Source organism: Cavia porcellus, unplaced genomic scaffold (assembly GCF_034190915.1).
Source record: "Cavia porcellus strain 051 isolate PalLab524CR breed Dunkin Hartley unplaced genomic scaffold, mCavPor4.1 scaffold_23, whole genome shotgun sequence".
NCBI classification, from domain to species: domain Eukaryota; kingdom Metazoa; phylum Chordata; class Mammalia; order Rodentia; family Caviidae; genus Cavia; species Cavia porcellus.
The window spans coordinates 35,074,707-35,094,904 of NW_026947506.1; the positions used below are offsets into that span (position 1 = coordinate 35,074,707).

The 20,198-nt window shown below is 42.7% G+C and overlaps 1 long non-coding RNA gene across 1 annotated transcript in view; it reads right to left on the reverse strand.

The window, feature by feature from the left end:
• Positions 1-20,198, reverse strand: part of LOC134472484 (uncharacterized) — a 23,955-nt gene continuing 3,757 nt past the window's right edge. Inside the window, exons 2-3 of the long non-coding RNA XR_010042329.1 lie at positions 5,768-5,970; positions 1-5,007 (exon numbers count right to left, since the gene is read on the reverse strand). This is a non-coding gene — a long non-coding RNA (uncharacterized LOC134472484). The remainder of the gene's footprint in view (positions 5,008-5,767; positions 5,971-20,198) is intronic.

Below are 20,198 nucleotides of genomic sequence, written 5' to 3' on the forward strand. Positions count from 1 at the left end.
CAGCCCGTCACAGAACAGAAAGGTGGGAGCCACAGGAAAACAAGAAGGCACATTTATTTTTTTTAATTTTACTTAAAAGAAGACTAAACAAAACAGAAAATGGGTAGAAATAATACATACGTCCAGACAAAAAATAAACAGTAAGAAATCACTAGTTGATGTTTACACATTGTCCTTTTACAAATAGTTGTTCCAGATACAAAAGTGGAACATGTAAAGTGGGACTTCAAACAGAGAGACTGCAAACAGTTCTGTTCAAATATTCAACAAAAACTTAGAAATATGGTTATCAATCCTATACACTTAAACATACATGCAGTTATCCATATCTTCAATTATGTTGAGATTGAACAAACTCAAGCAGTCTAATATCACTCTGAACAAAGAATAATACTGTTGCTGGGTGTCAAATTATGTCACTCCAGGATCAGCACTGGGTACTTTAGTGTCTCTTCAAAGTATCTGTTCATTTCATCATGTGTCATAAGATCAGTTCTCATAAACTGTTTATAGATTTCACACATGCATGAGTCTTAACATGTATTCCTACCCTTTCTAAATTAGAGGGAGAAACAAAACAAAGCAAGACAAAACAAAACATATTCCTATAAACACATGAAACAAAAAAGACCTAAGACCATTGTACAAGGAGTTCTACCATAGTTCCTGTGTTGTCTCTTGTTATCTTCAATAGAATTGGCTATATCATCAGACATAGCATAATTGAACATATTAGTACATAACAGTATTAATAAAAACACAACTTTGTATAGGGGATAAAACTTCAAAAGCAGGCAGTTATCAAATCAGAATGTGTATTGTAGAGTCTTGTCATCTTCAATGTAGTTACCTATATTCTCAGACTTGATACTATCAATCAGTTTTGAATCTGTCATATCAAACAAACCAAATCATACCAGTTTTGAATAAAATCTGTCGATATCATACAAACAAACATTTATCAAACAAACCAGATTTAACTAAGATCACTCATGATAAAACAATATAAGTCATATAGGGCTCCAGATTGAGACAACAGGAAATTAAAGATGATTACTGTGCTATATCCTGATGTTTTGGGGATAGCTGTCTGTGCCCCAAATCTAATGCAGGTAGATAAACTGGGACAGAATAAAATCTATCAAAAATAATAATAAAATCTATCTAAGCAGAGTGGTGCGAGTAACGTGGGTTTTAAATCCTGATACACTATAACAATATCTTCTGTCATCTTTTTGAAGACTCTCCCTCCTCTTTCACTTCCCCAGGGTACACTGTGCATTTCTGGGTCTCACCAAGACCCTTCGTTGTAAATTGGAGGGCGGGGAGCAACATGCTATTTACCTAAGTGGTTCCGAACCTTCTCTCTCCTGGACTTGATCTCTAATTGTATTCCTTTACCTACTAAAGCCTGTCTTTCCAACCTATCCACAAATACTGGTCTAGCTGCCCCTATTACTCTCTGGTTCTCTGTCACATAGAGCATTGTTTTCTCATGTTTGATTTTCAGCCCACATACTCTTTTTCATGTTAATTTCCTATAAATAGTATCTCGGTGGACCCTGCCTCCTGATCTACTCCACGTGTGTTTTTTTAATTTAGTGTATCAAGGCCATCTATATTAGAGATTATAACCAACCTTCTCTGTGTCATTTCTGTTATGCTCTTTTTTTGCCATCAGTTGTCTGCTTTTCTTCTTCATTCTGTTTTCTGTTCCATTCATTATGGCTTCTCTGCCACTTTTCCTGGAATCCTAGTACTTTTCTCTCTCTCTCTAGAATGCCCTGCAGTATTTTCTGTAGAGTTGGATTGGTGGTTGTGAATTTCCCAAGTTCCTCTTTGTTTTGGAAGCATCTTGTTTCTCCATTAATTTCTAGAGACAGTTTATCCAAGTATATTAATCTGGGTTGGAGGTTATTTTCTTTCAGGGCTTGGAATATTTCGCTCCAGGCTCTTCTTGACTTGATGATTTGTGTCGAGAAGTCTACTGTTATTCTGATGGGCCTTCCTTTTTGGTTATCTGTTTCTTGTCTCAAACAGCTTTTAATATTCTGTTCTTATATTGAATTTCTGGGATCTTGATTATTATATGCCTGGCTGTAGCTCTGTTTTGGTTGTAGGTGGCTGGAGTTCTGTATGCCTCATACATCAGAATATCATTTCCTTTTCCTATGTTTGGGAAGTTTTCCTTAGTTATTTCTGTGAATAGCCTTTGTAGTTCCTTTGTTTGTACCCCTGCTTCTTCATTCACATTCTTTATTCTCATGTTGTAGATCCTCTTGTCATCTTCTAGCCTTTGTATTATTACTGCTTGTTTCCTTGTTATTTTTAAAAAGTTTTCCCTTTCATAATCCCACATTGCAAAACTGTCCTCCAGTTTGGATAATCTATCCTTAGTTTCTTTCAAGCTGATTTGCCATCTTTCCATAGAGTTTTTAATTTCCTGGTGATCTCTTTGAATCTGCCTCATGTATTCTATATTTTTTTATATTCTTCATCAAATGGTTCTCTCCTTTGAGTTCCTCCCTTCTTTTGTCTGTGTCTGCTTGAGGGGTGCTTAGCATCTGTTTTATTAATCTTATTATATCTTGCTTTACTTGGCTAACTATTTCACTTTTGAACTTGTCTATGAGATCCCAAAGATATCTCTTTATGTCCACTGGTGTCTGATATTGCTTGTTTACTGTTCTCATTCTCCTTTGTATTTACCTGTCCTGGGTCAATGTTCTCAGGGTTGGGACCTAGGGACTTTTTGTTGTTGCTTCCTCTTCCCATCTTTTTTGTTTCTTCCAGGAGGCCCCAGTTTAGTTCTTTGTTGGTTACAATTCTTCTGAAGCACGCTGGCTAGGTGTCTCTTCCCACTGCAGTTTGCTAGTGAGTTGCAAACAGGGGCAGCTTGAACTGGCCTCTCCCCTCTGGATCGGTCAAGCTGCTGAGGCCTGCACTGTATTACTATGTGCCAACTCACCTCCGGGTCAGTCAAACTTCTGAGGCTTCACTGTGTTAGGATGGTTGGTGTGCACCGCCGCCATAGGGAATTGATTTCAGGTAACCTATTGGGTCTCAGCCAGGTCACGTGACCCAGGCCTTGTGCACTCCACCAATCCCGTTCGGGAAGGGAACAACTGACTGAAGTCACAGTTGCCCCTTGTACTTGCCAGTCCTGCCCGATCCCAGAATGTTGTCCACCGAAGCCTCCCTTTCTGTGGAATGGCTCCACTCCCATCACCCACCACAGGTCGCTGCAGGCTCCTCGCAGGCTCAGCTCTCCATTCAGCTGGCTGACCCCCGACCTCAGCGTGTCTGCGCCTGCCTCCAGTGAGTCGAAGCAGTGGGACCTCGGACAGCTCCACAAGTTGCTATAGCAGCAGGAGCACTGACCCTTTAGCTGTTCCAATAATAGCACCGGGACTGTATGTTTGATTGGTTCTTCTCACTTTAGTTTCTTCTTGGGATGAGAGAATTCATCTCCCTCTGTTCGGGCTTCCCACACTGTACTATGCTGAATTCTAAGTTGACTATCTGAGGGAACTTCTGTAGCCAGCTGTTATCTATCCACCATCTTTGCTCCGTCCCCCAGAAGGCACATTTAAACTACTCATCATAAATCACAGCCATGCCAAACCAAGAGAAAGGCACACAGGTTCTCTGTAGGTAAATGCACTTGCTTCTTGCAGAGAAAACTGCCCTGCATTTAGGTGAAAGCCAACTCAGCAGCTTTCTGGGATGGGTTGGGAAGTCCCTGCCATGGACATGGAACCCATAGCCTGCTTGGAGAGGCCACTGTTCAGGGAAGCAGCCATTGGTGCTGGGATATGTGGCTGCTTACAGTGGGCTTTGGTTCAACTGCACTCTTTTTTATGTTTCTGCCTTGTGCTTAGGGGCCTCTGCTATGAGGAATGGGAGGGAGACCAGGGAGCTGCCAGGTGGGCTAGGGGTCCGTGGACAGGGCACACACAGCAGGCTCACCCAGCTTCAGGATCCAGCCTTCCCCATAAAATTAAAGAACATGTATATCAGATCATTCCCACCATCGTCTGGGATCTTAAAGGGTTCATTCTTAATACTTTCTTATAAATTCTGTAAGGGAAAAATAGCACCAAATTTTAAAAATTCCCAGAGTTGAAGTAATTGTTCTCTCTGTTGTCTTTTCCAATACAGACTAAGCATAAAGAGCAGCAGGACTTGTAAGCCAGACACACTTAAGAGATGCACTTACAGTAAATAAGCCAGCCGGGCCTGGTGGCCCAGGCCTGTATTCACTGAACTCTGGGAGGCAGAGACAGGAGTCCAACCAAGGGACCCTGTCTCAAGGTTAAAAAATAATAATCATAAAAACAGCTAGGGAGGTGGCTGAGTGGGAGAATGCCCCTGAATTGATTCCCAGTACTGCAAAGAAAAAAAAAGTGAATGAACCATCACTGTCCATCTGCAGAGCACTTGGAAGTTTCAAAATGTCCAGTTAAGAAGGAAGAGGAACAGCACCACCATGAGGAGGCTCCGAAGCTCAGTCTCACAGACTCAGCTTTAGCCGCCCCTCAGGGAGGTCACCGATGCTACGGTTCATGGTGATGAACCTCTCCACAGTGGGCTTGTCGCGTACGTTGTGGTTGTGCAGGCTGGTGTTCAGCATGATGATGGCAAATGACAGCACATAGCACATGTCTGCAACAAGGCAGAGGACAGCGGGGGGCTCGGTAGCCTGAGCTCTACTGAGGTTTGGACATGGAGTATGAGGGCCACAGGGAAGAGCAAAGCAGAAACCTTTGAGAGTGGCTCCCTGCACCTCAGGTAAGACTGCTGGCGCAGGCAAAGAAGGTCCCAGGAATAGGGTGCTCTGTACTGCAGGCCTTTGTCCTGAAGCAGAGCTGAGGTCAGACTGTGAGCTGGCTCACCTGTGGACTGGAAGACGCCTGGGTTGCACAGGCAATAGCGAAAGTGAAGGCCTCCATCATGTGATTAATCTTCCGAGCCTCTCTGGGCAGCCTAATGCTCCATAGGAACTGCCTGTGGAGAGACACACCTCTCATCAAGTGACCAGGCCACAGTGAGGATGCAACCCCCTCAGCCTGGGTGCCACCCGGTAGGGGAATGGGGGCCTCAGAACCAACAGAGACTCGGTTTCCTTCCACTCAATAATCCGGGGACAGATTTATCAATTGCTCCTCTTTTGTGCGACTATAACTAACTCTTCAGCAAGGTCTGCTGCCCCTGCCATAGGCCTGGCCAGGGTCCCAAGACATCTTGTCCCCACTGGCATGGTCTCCTACATTCGACCTGATGATTTCTAGAGCCCTATGACATCCCATGGCTGCCACAGTCCTGACAGTGCACGAGGTCACATCGTCCTCTCAAGACCACACCCAGGGCGCAAGGACAGACTCAGCAGGATGCATCCAGGGCCCAGCCTCACCTCAGGCCACTGTCAGCGGCTGCTGCTTCCCTGGGTCAGGCATGCTCTTGCCTCAGGGACTTGGCCCAGGAGAGCAGATGCTGCTGTCCTTAGATGGCCCTTCTCACAGGTTTCTCTCATATGTGGGTTAACAAGACGCTGGACAGCGCCTGCCTTTGCACTGGACAGCCTCCCTGTGTTCTTTTCTTGAACTCAAAAGTTAAATCTCCAGCTTTTGCGTGCCCGCCAACATTCCTCCAATCAGCTGTCAATACGTCATTCACCCCGCCCCTTTAAGTGTCAATACGTCATTCATCCCACCCCTTTAACTCCGCCCCTGTCAAATTACAAAGTCATTGAGTTTTTTTTCTTAACCTTCTCTTTGCCTCTCGTTGGCAGCCCTCCAGTGCCCATAATAAAGATGTCTTTTCTTTCTTTTCTTTTCTTTCCTTTCTTCCTTTCGTTCTTTCTTTCTTTCTTTCTTTCTTTCTTTCTTTCTTTCTTTCTTTCTGTCATTGGCTCACAGGAGGGGGTTGGCTTCTTGGTTCTTCTCCCAGTCCATGACTCACACTGCTCTTCTGAAAAATAATAATTTTGATATGATTTCACCAAGTTGCCTAGGGAAGACTCAGACTGGGAATCCTGCTTCAATCTTCAAGAGCTAGGATTACATGTAGGCTTCAGCCTCCACACCTGGCTCAACTATAAATATTGCTTGTCTTTTTTTTTTTATCCTGTGGATTCATTTTGTGTGTTTGTTTGGAGGTGTAATCCTCCAACTTCACAATTACTAGACTCAGGGGAAATGCCTTGGTGACTGACTGAGTCCTTGCATGTCTGAAAATGTCTTTACTTGCCTTTTTTCTGAGCAACTGTTTGGTAGACAGAATTCTCAGCTTTGTCATGTTTTTCTCAACCTCAGGAACTGTTTCGCTTTTCTCTTTGATCTACTGCTTCCTGATAATGAGCTCGTTTCTTCTTAGGCAGCCTAGTCTTTTCTTCTTGGAAAATTTAATGACTTCCTCTTTACTACAAGTTTTGTGATATTTTATTCAGTACATCTATCTATAGGTGTAGATAGGTCCTTCAAAAATTTATACTGCTTCACATTTGATGAGCACTGTGAATCTGAGAATTTTATCTTAGTCTCATTCTAAAATAATGGATGTTTTCTTTAAAATATTTCCTAAACTGCGCGTAGTGGCACACGCCTGTAATCTCAGCACTCAAAAGGCTGAGGCAAGAGGATCTTTGCAAGTTTGAGACCAGCCTGGGCTACAAAGAGAGCTCAGGGCCAGCCTGAACTGCATAAACAGATCTTGTCTCAAAAAGACAAAAAAAATTTCCTGTGTTCCATTTTAAATTGTTTCCTTTGAGACTTCAATTGGATGAAATCTGGTTTGCCAGATTTATCTTCCATGCCTTGTAATTCTGTGTAAAACAGCAGAGAATTATTATACTCTCTTCCAGGCCTCGAACCCATGCTGAAGCAGCATCCTCTCTGGGGCACGGCCCAGAGTTCACGTGCCATCCCTATTTATTTCCAACATTCTCACAATGCCCCACCTTGGTATCATGGGTAGGCCCATCCTGCCAATCTCTTTGATGATATTTATAACATGTGTAACTATATCCCACTTTTAGTGTTTCTTTCCACTGTTTCTAGCAGGCCTGTTTCCTCCTGTTTTGCTTCTATTTGTCCAGTCTTATGTCTTGTCAGATGGTGCTGTCCTCAAGTGTTCGGCAGTGATTGGCTGAGAGTCTATTTCTCTATGTCACTGGCATCTCCTGGATGTCGTCTGCTCTTAGTTTCTAATGCAGCCTCCTCTCACAAGCTGGTGGCGCAGCACATAGATGGTGGGAGTCATGCCCACTGCTGACCTCTGGAAGTGGGTATTTCTCCTCCTCTGTACTGCCACCACCCGGATACTGCCTGTCTCCATGGACCAAGGGTTTTCTCTGGCTTCCTTCCCCCACCTAGGGCCCACAGTGCTCTCTGGTACAGGTCAGCACAGCGTGAAGAGTCTCGCAGTCTCCACTGTTGCCCCATTCTCTGCATCTGCCTCCTCTGACTTCCTGAACCCCGAACGCTGCTCTCCCTTCCCATAGCAGCTCCTTCCTATGTGACCTGGGCATCAGTCCTTCCTCACCTGACCTCATGTATCTTCTTCCTTGCAGAGTCCTCAGTTTCTGCTCCACTAAACTCCTTGTTACAAACAAGAAATTTTCTTTGAAAGGCATTTTAGGACACTGGGACTCTAAAGAGTAGTAGAATGTTTTTAGCTTCCTTAATTTAACCAAACCTTGCTTTTTATTTATAAGCCCAAGTGCTACTTCTAGAATCTAAGTTACCTGAACAAACCAAATCTCCTTGCTTAAAATGTTATCACCTCCCTGGTAGCCTAAAAGAATTTACTTTGAGGATATCTTTATGATTCACACTATTACACAGCTTAGTAAGGATAGGGGGTAGATACAATTTTGAATGCATCTGCAGCACATGAAATTATCTGGTATAGCTACAGACTAAATATTTGTGTCCCCTGCAAAATGTATATATTGAAGCCCAAAGCCACAAAGTGACAATATGAACATATAGGGCCCCTAGGAGTAGTTAAGGTTAGGATAAGTCATTTGAGCAGAGTCCTCAAGTTTAAAATTTGTGCCATTTTAGGAAGAGAGACCCTGGAGTGAACATGCTCCACCCTGGCCATGTAAGCATTCAGCAAGAAGGCAACAGCCTGCAAATGGAGAGGGGGCATGCACCAGAACCTGGCTATGCTGGCACTCCAGTGTCAGACAGGCAGTACCCAGATCAATGGGAAAATAGGTGTCTGTTGTTTAAGCCCCCAGTCAACAGTATTTTGTCACGGCAGCCAGCTGACTAGGGCAAGTGTCGAAACCAAGACTATAAACCAAATAATTTTGATAATTTTCCCAGCAAAAGTTCAAAGGCAGAATAAATATACCTTCTGCTTTTATTAGGTAGCATAGTTACAGATCAGCCATTGAGAAGAATCAGATGGAAGCAGCCTATATGTCTATCAGCAGATGAATGGATAAAGAAAATGTGGTATTTACATACACTGGAGTACTATTCTACTATGGGCTAAGATGAATGAGCCATTTCTAGAAAAATGAATATACCTTGAGACCATAATCTTATGTGAAATAAATGAGACACAAAGCTTTAAACATTGATTGGTGTCTCCCATACGAGTAACCTAAATTATAAAATAGCAAAATAAAAAGGCAAATAGTAATCAGGGAGATAAATCTTTCTCAAATGGGGTGGGAATCAAGAGATGGAAGGAAGAGGAGATGAAAAAAGGAATTAGTCTGTGCCGCATACACGCACCAACTCCACACAAGGAAAACACAATATTCATTAGTGGTTGCAAACATGTACTAATAAAAATTAAGTTAAAAAATGTGTCTTTTAGGTGAAGTGGGACACAAAACAAGGTCTACTAAGACATTCACGACAGTGTCATTAAATTCCTACTTCTGTGGACATGACAAGCACATGCCATGGGATGACTAGGCCAGAAGAGTTCAGCTTCCTATGAACCAAACCCCAGGCTCCAGCCAGCTCAGCAAGCAGCCATGGCTGCAGGCCTGCGTCTTGCAGTCACGTTCCTCTTCAGGACAGCAGGTCCTCAGCTGCCGTGAGCCTCATCCAGCCCAACAGTGAGACAGGAATTAAAATGGAACTTTCTACCTCATAAGCTGTTGTAAGGACTGAGTATATTAATCAAAGTGCTTCTCTCTGTGCTTCCTGACTAACATGAAATTCTCAATGTTGGCCCTTTTTGTTGTACTTTTGACACATGATGCATATAAAGTAAGATGACAACCAAGAACCAACAGCAAGGACATCCTAAGCATGAGGTGAGTTTGCACCCAAGAACTGTGGTACAGTGGTAGCATCACTTCAAAAAAATTAGTGTTTACTGTGCTGTGCATTTCATGAGATTTGAGTTTATCTGCGAGCTTACTGGTATGCTACTCATCGTTAATGAGTTTCAGTTCTAAAAACATTCAATTTTGTAAAGCATCCTCCATTATTTCCAAAGCTTATAAAATCTGCTGATAATTTAACTCAATAAACTCAACTCCTAAAGAAGAAAAACAAAAACCTGATACTTACCCTAAATATCAAATCCACAAAGACATTCCCACTGACAACTTCATGCCATTCTGGGGTTGAGTTAAGAAGCAATAGACAGTTTCACAGTGGGTAGAACTTATCTGATAAACAAATTCCTACACTAGCTATAGCTGTGCTGTTCGCTAAGAAACCTCCGCCTTCAGAGAGAACAGGAGGGAGGCAGGGCAGGAAAGAACAAACAACTCCAAAGGCCCCCACTTCCCATGTCAGCCTTCTTACCCACTACGCTCACCAGTTGGCAAATTCAGGTAGAGGATAAAGACACAGAGCAGAGATTAAAGAAAGGCACAGCCATAAACATTTTACCTCTCCTCCACTGAAGTCAGGTTATCGATCTCTGTCATCACTTCTGCAATTTCGTATTTCAGCCTCTATCAAAAAGAGGAAATTGTGTGGTCTTAACCTTCCTCTGCCTAGACTCAGAACTTTCACCTTCCGGGTGCAGGTTTCCTGAGGGATCATCTGATCATCACAGGTCCAGAACCTCAACACATTTGTAGACAGAGCTAGAGCTTCAGTCACACCCAGCATTGCGTAGGAGAAACAAAACAATGTGTCCACCTCTGATCAAATACTAAAGATGAGGGGCACCCTATGCAGAGTCTACAGTATTTGTGTGTAAAGTCAGGAAGGAACATGTAAGTATCAGAAAAAAAAAAGATAAAACCACTTAACTGCACCTATTCTCCGCTACCTGGCACAGGCCGCCTGCCTTCCCCTCTGTACTGCCTGTTCTTGGGAAACCAGGGGAAACTGAAGCTCAGATTTAGGTGGCATCAAGTTAGCCAGGCAGTCTCAGGGTAATTTCTGTCACTTTGTAAGACATGAAGCACCAAGGACAGGGACTGGGGAGTGAAATGAAATCTGGGTCCATGGTACTCAGAGATGCCAGAAACAGAGGGGACAGGCTCACCCTTTCCCTGGTGTCCCCTACTGGCTGAGAGACTCCTAGGCCCTCTGGGCCTTAGTGTTCTCTCCAACAGAATAACGCAGTCAGAGCCAAATTAAGATTCCATATTCATCAGCGGTATGATTATTAGTGTCCACATAAAATATGTTCTTATGTGTCAGCCAAAGAACTTACTCTAGGTTGCAGGATTTTCCCAAGAATGAAGGGTAACCATAGACTACAAATGTCCATGAGTTATCTTTTAAAAACAAAGAAATTTTTATTCAGAACCCTCTTTTTGTATGCCAAGAAATTCAGACTTTAAAAGTGAGTTCCTAGAAAGGAGTTATTGTCTGGGACAAGGTCTGGATCTACAGTGAGTGGTCTGTGAGGTCATATTTATTTTGGCAGGGACAATGACTAAGAAGCTTCTCAAAGAAGAGCCTTGCCCAAGGAAGCCAAGGCCTCCTGAATAGTTTTTGTAAAAGTCTCAGGCACCCCAGCTCTGAAACTGTGGCTGTATTCATTTGTGTCTCCTGTGGAAAACCCCTCCACCCTGTCCTTTGGGTAAAGTGTGCAAATGTGGGAAGGATAATGTTTACTCATCTGGGTTTTACTCATCTTTGTCATTCTGCTCCCGCCACCTAGCAGACTTGGTACCTAGCTGGAACCAGATCTATAACTATCTATTCATTCAAAGGACATCTGAGTGCCAAAAATGGAATAAGCAGTATTCCAAGTACTCAAATATTGTACACAAACAAGGTTGTACCAAAACAAAATTTTTTTCTGGTGGTAGTGAGGACTGAACCCGGGACACCCATACCGAGCTACATCCTTAGCCCTGTATAATTTTTTAAAATTCTAGACAGAGCTTACTAAGTCACTGAATTGCCTAGGCTGTGCTTGAGCTTGAGATCCTCCACATCAGCCTCCCAGAGGGCCAGGATTATGCAAGTGTCACCACAACCACCTTTACTATATGACTGTGGCAGACGAGGTGCTGCAGGCTGCTGCTGCTGCTGCCACTGTGACTCCAGACCCACAGGTCTAGGCTCCAGGTGCACCATCGTGACTTCTGCCTGAGCCTGTGTGGCCTGGCATGGAGAGTCTGCATTGCTAGCTCAGATGACTCCTTGCTTTGTTTCTTTGCATAGTTCTTACATACACACACTATACACCCATTTTTCATATTTCCCTGAAGCTCTTCACTATTTCACCCAAAAGTAAAAGCTAAGAGTGAGTTTTGTTTTGTCTGTACCTCAATGTCATCAGTAAGTTCCTTTTTTCTTCGACGAATGTCTAAAAGTTCTCTCTCTTCTAAGGAGAGGTCTTCAGCATTGAAAGAAAAAAGAAATCAGTTCAACAGCTGTTTTAAAGACTCATCTGGCAATGTCTGATAAGGCTGAAGATGGATGGCAGACTGGCTGGAAGGCTGTATGACGAGCTCCTGACCCCTTCTCCTTCCCACTTGTCAGCGAGACCTTTGGTTTATGTCTAGAGCATGAAACAGAGGCTAGCACACACCAAACACAGTTGATGATGTTGGTACTCTACCAACACTCATGGGTAAGACAAATACTGACATCTTCCCCAGTCTTCCCCTCGGGGCTCCAAGACTACAGGGCAGGTCACCAGCCTCCCTCCTCCCAAACTGCTACCCAAAGTCAAAAGCTGCTCTCGGCTCCATCCAAACAGCTGCAGGTCCACAGGTACTGACCAAGGAGGCCACAACCAGCGCACAGGCACACCTCACCTAGCAGGGAAACAGCCAGCACATCTTCCTGCTGAACTCAGAGCTCCCAAATGCACTTGGTCCTTCACCCTCAAACGTGGGTGAGCCTCCAACATTTGAGACACACACTGAGACACACTGAAGCTAAGAAATGTCAGAGTGGCCACACCTCAGGGAGCAAGAAATGCTGCAGGAAGCAGGGTAGTGCTGGGCCCCCTCCTCAACCCCATCCCCACTACGACTCCTACAGAACCCCCTGAGTCCTTGGCACATATTTACCCAGTAAGTATAAAAAGACAGTTCAACCTCACTAGATTGGGTGAAAGAAAGAAAGTAAAAGAAAGAAAGAAGGAAAGAAAGAAAGAAAGAAAGAAAGAAAGAAAGAAAGAAAGAAGGCAGTCTGTCACTTAGAGTCTAACTTGGTACATCCACTTTGGAAAGTAATGAGTTACTCTATTAATATCAAAGATTGCACGTGAAATTTTACATGTATACATTATGTAGATAAAATGGGACTTTTCATATATATAGGAAAACATAAGGCCGGGTTTGGACATGGCTCTCCCAGTACCCAACCTGTCTGCCAGCAGAGGCACTGTTCTCAGCTTATCAGCCGTACCCTCAGCAAACACAGGATATTATAAAAGAGACAAGACGGAGCAGGGACTCTTCCAAGTACCCACACATCTGAAGACATCCAGACATTTACACTGGACGCCTCAAGATCTCTGTCCACTGAGGCATGAAACATCCAGAGAACTCTGACCACTGATGCTTACTAAGATCATGCCTTCTTTCAAGTCCTAATTAAAAATCCACATCTCCCTACAGATGGCCTTTTTGCCCTTTGTCTGCCTGCAGCCAGGTGCCACCTTCCCCTCCCACCTTCTACCTTTCACCCCACCCCTACCCAGGCCTGCTAGCGTGCCTCCTGCACAGTCTCAGACCTCTCTTTCTCCCAATCTGAAGCCCAAATCGCTGATTTTTTTGTGCAACACTGTGTGGCCAAACTTCCCACTAGACAACAGTTCTCAGTGACCAGAGCATGACACTTGATTTTTCTACTTTACAAAATAACAAATAACAGGAGATAAGAACTTGCTTTTATTTCTTGACTGCTAAATTATATTAGGTCATCATAACTGACATTCTTGTTTGCACTGTCTGTGCCTTTTATAAATCACCTTATGATATTTCTTTAGAGGGATGTCTCACTCCTGTGGACAAGGTCCTATATTCCTGTTTCACATATGTTCCATTTCTACTCACTTCAGCTGTTTGGTTGTGACTACTGTGGTTTTTAATCTTGTTCTAGCACTAAGGAAAAATTATGTTGAAGTGTCATCTGGTAGACTTTGATATAATTGTGTAAAATGGGTCTTCTTTTATAAACTCTCATCTGCATTCAGCTCAGGCTTTTATGTGTCCCTTATAGGTCACCACCACAGAGGTCAAGACCCACTTGGCGCTCATACACACAGTGGGACCGCGGGGCCGGCACACGCAGCCTGTCACCTGCACTAGCTCCTGAGTCCAGGTAGGGTATGGAAAACATGAGCCTGCATGACAGGTCCCCTGGCCCCAACCCAGCTCGAAGGAGCCCTGAGTGCAGCAGGCCATACCTTTGGCTGTGTCCACTGCCATGTCCTAGGTCATGGCACAGCCATGGCCACCCCTTCCCTCCCTGCTGCCACCACACTGCAGCTATCTGGCTTCAATAGCAGACTGATCCACACCCAGCCTGAGCCCACCCAGGGCCGCCTGCCAAAGGTCTGCTTATTGCAATGCTCAGGCACCCTGCCTGCCTCTCCTCTAACCTTCAGTCATGCGCTCTCCCACCTCCCACTGTGCCACACTCCCAGTCCAGACTACTTACTGCCTTGTCCTCCTGCTCCTCCCTTTCCGCCAGACCTCCCCCAGGTCAGGCAGCATCTGAGCTCTTGCTCTCTAGAGTCTTAATACCCCAGTTTTTCTCCAACTCACCAAAAGTTAAATTTAAACTCCTTGATTAAAAACACCCTTCCCTCTAAGAGGTTAAATTACAAAGCTTACAACAACTGTTTGCTTTTAAAAGGGGACCACAGCTATCAAAATATAATTCACACTTGTGCTTTACATCTGCTAACTAAGACTGATATAAACTGTACTATGAAAAACTGTTCTTTTTAAAACTTTGCCCTCTTTAAAGCTACCTAGCTCTGTAACAGTTTCATGGCTCTGTAATTGCTTGCTTGACCCCTGTAACCAGGAAAGCATACTTCATTCAAGATACTTGATGGTACTAAGTTTTATGGTCATTAATCTAGTCTTGTAACTGATGGTCATTACTCTAGCCCTGTAACTGACGATCTCACCCTGCTAGCTAATCAGAACCATCAGGCTGTCCTGCCTTTGTAACCTCTGCTTATGCCTCATATAAAAATGCTGGCACACAAACACTCACTGCCTGGCTTTTGTTGGAAGTTACTCCAGCCAAGACAACTGGTGTAAAATAAAGTTGCTCACTGCCTCCTGACTTCCTTGGCTGTCATTACTTTCCCAGATTCACTTTTGTCACAACATTCTAACCCATCTTCTTTTCTGGGTGTTCAATAACTAAAGTTTAGAGGCCAAAATCAGGGATATAACTGGGCTAAGGGAACAGTCAGCATTTTGGCCCTGGCCCTCCAAGGTCAACAGAGACCTGGGAAATGAGAGAACTTTTTACAGGATCCTGCAAATCTGGTAATTCTCCAGATTTTCAGGGAGATTGATAGAACCCAGACTGATGGAACCCAGAAGACAGACATCCACAAAGTTGTGCAGCATGCCTAAGGGGAAGGGGTCACGAGGCAAGCAAGACTGTGAGACATCCCAGTAGCTGACATGATGGAGCTGAGAGGCTTCATATATGGTTCCAAGCAAAATGCCTAAAGAGGCTTACCTGACCTTGATGACAACAAGAGGACAACTTTAATTAACACAGGTCTCATCCTGACTTGGTCTTAAACACCCAGAAGAAATGTATAACAAAAGTAGATAAACATTTGTCATCTGTTCATATGCTCTCTAAAATAACAATGGTTGGGGCTGGGGATTTAGCTCAGCGGCATAAGCACCTGCCTTGCAAGTAGGCGGTCGTGAGTTTGATCCCTGTACCGATAAAAAATAAAATAGCAGTTGTTTACTGTAAAAGATATCTTGATTGGTCTGTGTGCTTCCCCCCCCAAAATATATATATATATATATCTCAAGCTGTCATCTGAAATTAGACATTCTAAAAACACCACAAGAGGGTTCTTGCACCATTATAAAAGCTAAATACTGTATCCTTCTGATATTTCTATAGCTATTCAAGGTATTACACAACAGGTTAAGGCAAATTAGATTCTAAAATTCCCTGGACCTTCTCCTTATCCTCCTTATAAAAGGCTAATACTGAGTCTCCCTAGTAAAACATTTGTTGGTCATATTCATAATAGTCTTTGGTCTTTCCATGCCCGCTTGTTACTGACTTATTTTCCCATTAGATCAGCATTACCTAAACAACTCAGGGGGATCCTGTCAGTTCAGCCCTTCTCTTTCCTTTTCCAGTCTCACCCGAAGATCTAAACCCTAGACCTCCCACATCTAAACCCTAGAGTCTGGGATATCTCCTCCCTTTCCCTGTCTCCTAATAAACACCTATTGCCATTCCATTACAACCAGATCACCCCATCCCTCCCAGGTACCAGATTTTGGTAAAACACTGACAAGTTTTGCCAAAAAAGAAAACCATCCTCGGGAGGCTGAGGTAGGAAGATCAGGGGCCTGCACTCACAGCCTGTACTCACAGAGAGTTCAGAGGCATTCTGGACTCTATAGTGAGACCCCGTCTCAAAACTAATTTTAGGTTGAGTGTTCTAAAGAAAGATGGTGGCTTGATAGGTAGCAGGGTAGAGAGCCTCTCTGAGAAAAACAACTCAGATGCTAGAATTTAACAACATGGAGAAGACCAGATGAAAGGAGAGGGACTTTCATGACCTGGAAGAAACTGAGGAAAAAGAAAAAGAAAGAAAGGAAGGAAAAACGTGAGTGGAGGGCTGGAACCAGACACGCTCACTGGTGGAGTCAGACAATTCACGGTCCCACTGAAGCTGCGGTCACCGAAATCAGGAGTTGGTGAGTCTGGGGCCCTTGGCAGGAGGATGTGGCACAGCATAGAGCGTAGCCAAGGTAGAGAGTTGCATTAATTCGTGGTGAGTGCTGGAAATTAGATCCTGCGGCAGGTGTGGCCGGCTGGAGGACATATTAGAGTTGGGCAGGACAAGCCTGAACTGGGAACCACAGTGGCATCAGTCAGCTGCCCCTGGCCCAAAGAGGACTGGTGGGATCTGCTTGGGCTAGAGCACGCCTCTGGTCAGGACCCAATAGCCAGGGACAAAACTGTCCCAACCTGTGAAATCCACACAGCACAGACTAACGTGCTGAAGGCACTAACCAATTGACTGGCTCAGAGGAGAGGGGCCAGCCAACATCATCCCTGCATGTACTTCAGATAACAGCAAACTGGAGAAGGCAGCAAGCCACCAGCCAGCACGCTTCAGAAAAACCATAAGCAGTATGGAAAGGGCCTGAGACCTCTACCACACACCTGTCTGAAAGAAACCAGAAACATGACAAGAAAAAGAAATTTAAAAAGCCTCCAGCCACTGACCCCGGGGAAATAAGTCCAGGAGAGGTAAATACAGAAGAGATCCAGGGCAGCAATCATGCAATATCGGACACAGCATCAACGGACATAAAGAAATACCTTCATGACCTCATAAACAAACTTAAAACTCAATTGTAATCCAAGTGAGGCAAGATATAAAAAGATTAATAAAAGAAATGCCAAGCTCCTCTCAAAAAGACACAGATGGAAGAATGGAGGAACCCAGAAAAAGAAGAGAAACTTTTGGTGAAAAATATAAACAAAATTTAGAATATACGAAACAGAACCAGAGAGATTACCAGGAAATTAAAAACTCCATTGAAAGTTGGCAAAATGCTTTGACAGAAACTAAAATTAGCCTTTCAAATCTGAAGATAGATTTGCAATGTGTGATCGTGAAAGAAAAGACCTCTTAAAAATAACAAGGAACCAGGAAAAAACAATACAAAGGCTAGAAGATGACAAGAGGATCTAAAACTTAAGAATAAAAAATGAGAGTGAAGAAGCAGGAGTAAACACAAATGAATTACAAAGGCTATACACAGAAATAATTAAGGAAAACTTCCCAAGCATAGGAAAAGGAAATCATAGTCAGATAAATGAGGCATACAGAACTCTAGCCAACTACAACCAAAACAGATCTATACCCAGACATATAATAATCAAGATCCCAGAAATTCACAAGAACAGAATATTAAAAGTGGTCACAGAAAGAGAAACTGATTACCTATAAGGGAAAATCCATCAAAATCATGACAGACTCCTCAACACAAACTATCAAATCAAGAAGAGCTTGGAGTGAAGTAGTCCAAGCCCTGAAAGAAAATAACCTCCAACCCAGATTGATGTACCCTGAAAAACTTACTCACAAAACTAATGGAGAAACAAGATGTTTTCATGACAAAGAGGAACTGGGGGAGTTTTTGACCACCAATCCAACCCTACAAAAAATACTGAAGGACATCCTAGAGAGAAAAGAGAAAAATACCAGGATTCCAGCAATAGTGGCAGAGAGGCCTAAATGAATGGTGCAGACAGTGGAATGAAGGAGAAAAGTGGACAAATAATGGCAGAAAAGTAGAATAGCAGAGATGAGGCAGAGAAGATTGGCTATAATCTCTAATATAGATGGCCTTGATACACTAATAAAAAGAAAGGGGCAGAGTAGATCAAGACATAGGATCCATCGAGATGCTTTGAATAGGAAATATACTCAACCTGAAAGAGGGTCAATAAACTGAAAATCAAAGATGAGATAATGATTCTCTATGTGACAGGGAACCAGAGAGAAATAGGGACAACTCATCCAGCAGCTTCAAATAGGTTGGAAAGTCATGACACTTTTGTGAAGTAGAGAACTTCTCAGCTATAAAGAAGGAAAACCTTGAGGCTTTAGTAGGTAAATGAATACAGCTCAAGATCAAGCTCAGGGGTAAAAAGGTTCAGAACCACTTAGATAACAGGTGCCCCCCTAATCTAAAAACTAAAGGAGTTAATGGGACCCAAAATATACAAAGCACACTTGTCTAAAAAAGGAAGAGGACATTGTTAATCGTGTATCAGGATTTAAAAGCCACATTAGTCTTATCGCTCTGTTTAGTTTGATTTTATTCTGTTCCAGTCTATCTACTCATACTAAATTTGAGGGCACAAACAGCTATCCCAAAAATAGTAGGATATACTATGGTAACTATCCTTAATTTCCTATTAACTTAAACTGAAGCCCTGTATTACTTACATTGTCTTACTATGATTGATCCTATTTGAATCTGGCTTATTTGACTGCTGTTTTGTCTTGACTGATTTTATTTGAATTTGGTATGCTTGATAGTATCTAAAAATAGAGGCAACTATTCTGAAGATGACAAGATGCAATAAGATACCCATTCCGGTTTGATTATTAACTGCTTTTGAACTCCTACAAGGTCTCCAATGTTGTGTTTTTACTAAAATTGCTATGTAATGCTATGTTCAATTATATTATACCTGATAATGTAGACAATTCTATTGAAAATAACAGGAGACAGCATAGTAACTACTGTAGATCACCTAGTATTGTGACTTTATATGTCTTTTTTGTTTCATGTTTTTCTAGGAATTTGTTTTGTTGTCTTGTTTTGATCTGTTTTTCCTATAATACAGAAAGAATAGGTATACATTTAGAGATTCACACATGTGTAGAATTTCTACAGTTTACGAGAACAGATTATATAACGCACAATGTAATGAACAGATACTCTGAAGAAGAAGAGACACTAAGATACCCAGTGCTAATTCTGTAGCATTATGATATAAAATCTAGCAATACTATTATTCACTGTTCAGAGTGGTATTAGTCTAGTCTCTTATTTTTAATTCCAACACACGTAAAGATATGGACAGCTATTTCGAAGAGAACGAGAGACATCATGACAGCCATTGTTGACTTCCCTATTGTCTGGTCTTGAAGACCTAAAATGCCTTTATCATCCTGTTCTGATTAGTTTAGTACTATATTATTCAGTATGTATTCACTGTGTGTGAAGATGTAGATCACTGTTTGAAAGAAAACAAGAGACAATATGGTAGACAGTGAAGATCTCCCATGGTCTTGCTTTGAAATATGTGTTTCTTAAAATTATTTCCTTATGATCTGTTTTGTTCTGTTTAATTTTACCCTCTTTAAAATAAAAAAACTATTTTTAAAATTTAAAATAAAAAACAATCTAAGCCTTAGACATAGTAACCAACATTTTATATACAATGTTAGAAAATATTTCAACTAAAAAAAAAAACCAAATACTTCAACTGAAAATGTCCAGATCCATATTTGAAAAAGACTGGACTAAGACCTAGCACCTCTCATTTCCAGTCACCATGAACAATGTAATGTAGCCCTGGACCGTGCCCAGATACCCCGTGTTTTCTTTTGTAAAGTTCCCTGGCGCTAAACTATGAAATACTGTCCTGCCTAACATTACTTCAAAGTTCCCTTTCAGCATCCCTGGAAAAGGCTTTATTTTTATGTTCATATTGTTGGAAACAGGCTTTGTCATATCTGTCAAAACAAGAGGCTAAAACAACTCCAGTTCAGATTTAAATGATCTGGCCATCTACTCACTACCCTGATGCCTTTAATATCCTATGCACCAAGAAATGTTGGCTGTGGACCTTTTCCCAAAATGCAGCCCTTTCTAGGCCAAGGAACCAAGAACCATCCATTTCAAATTACATGTCACCTCCCGCAGGATAAGCACTGAGAACTTTTTGTTCTACACCCCATGCCTCCTCTCCAACTTGCTCAGCAACACACTAACCCCACAGCTCACACCACTCAGATTAGTCAACCTGGATAGATCT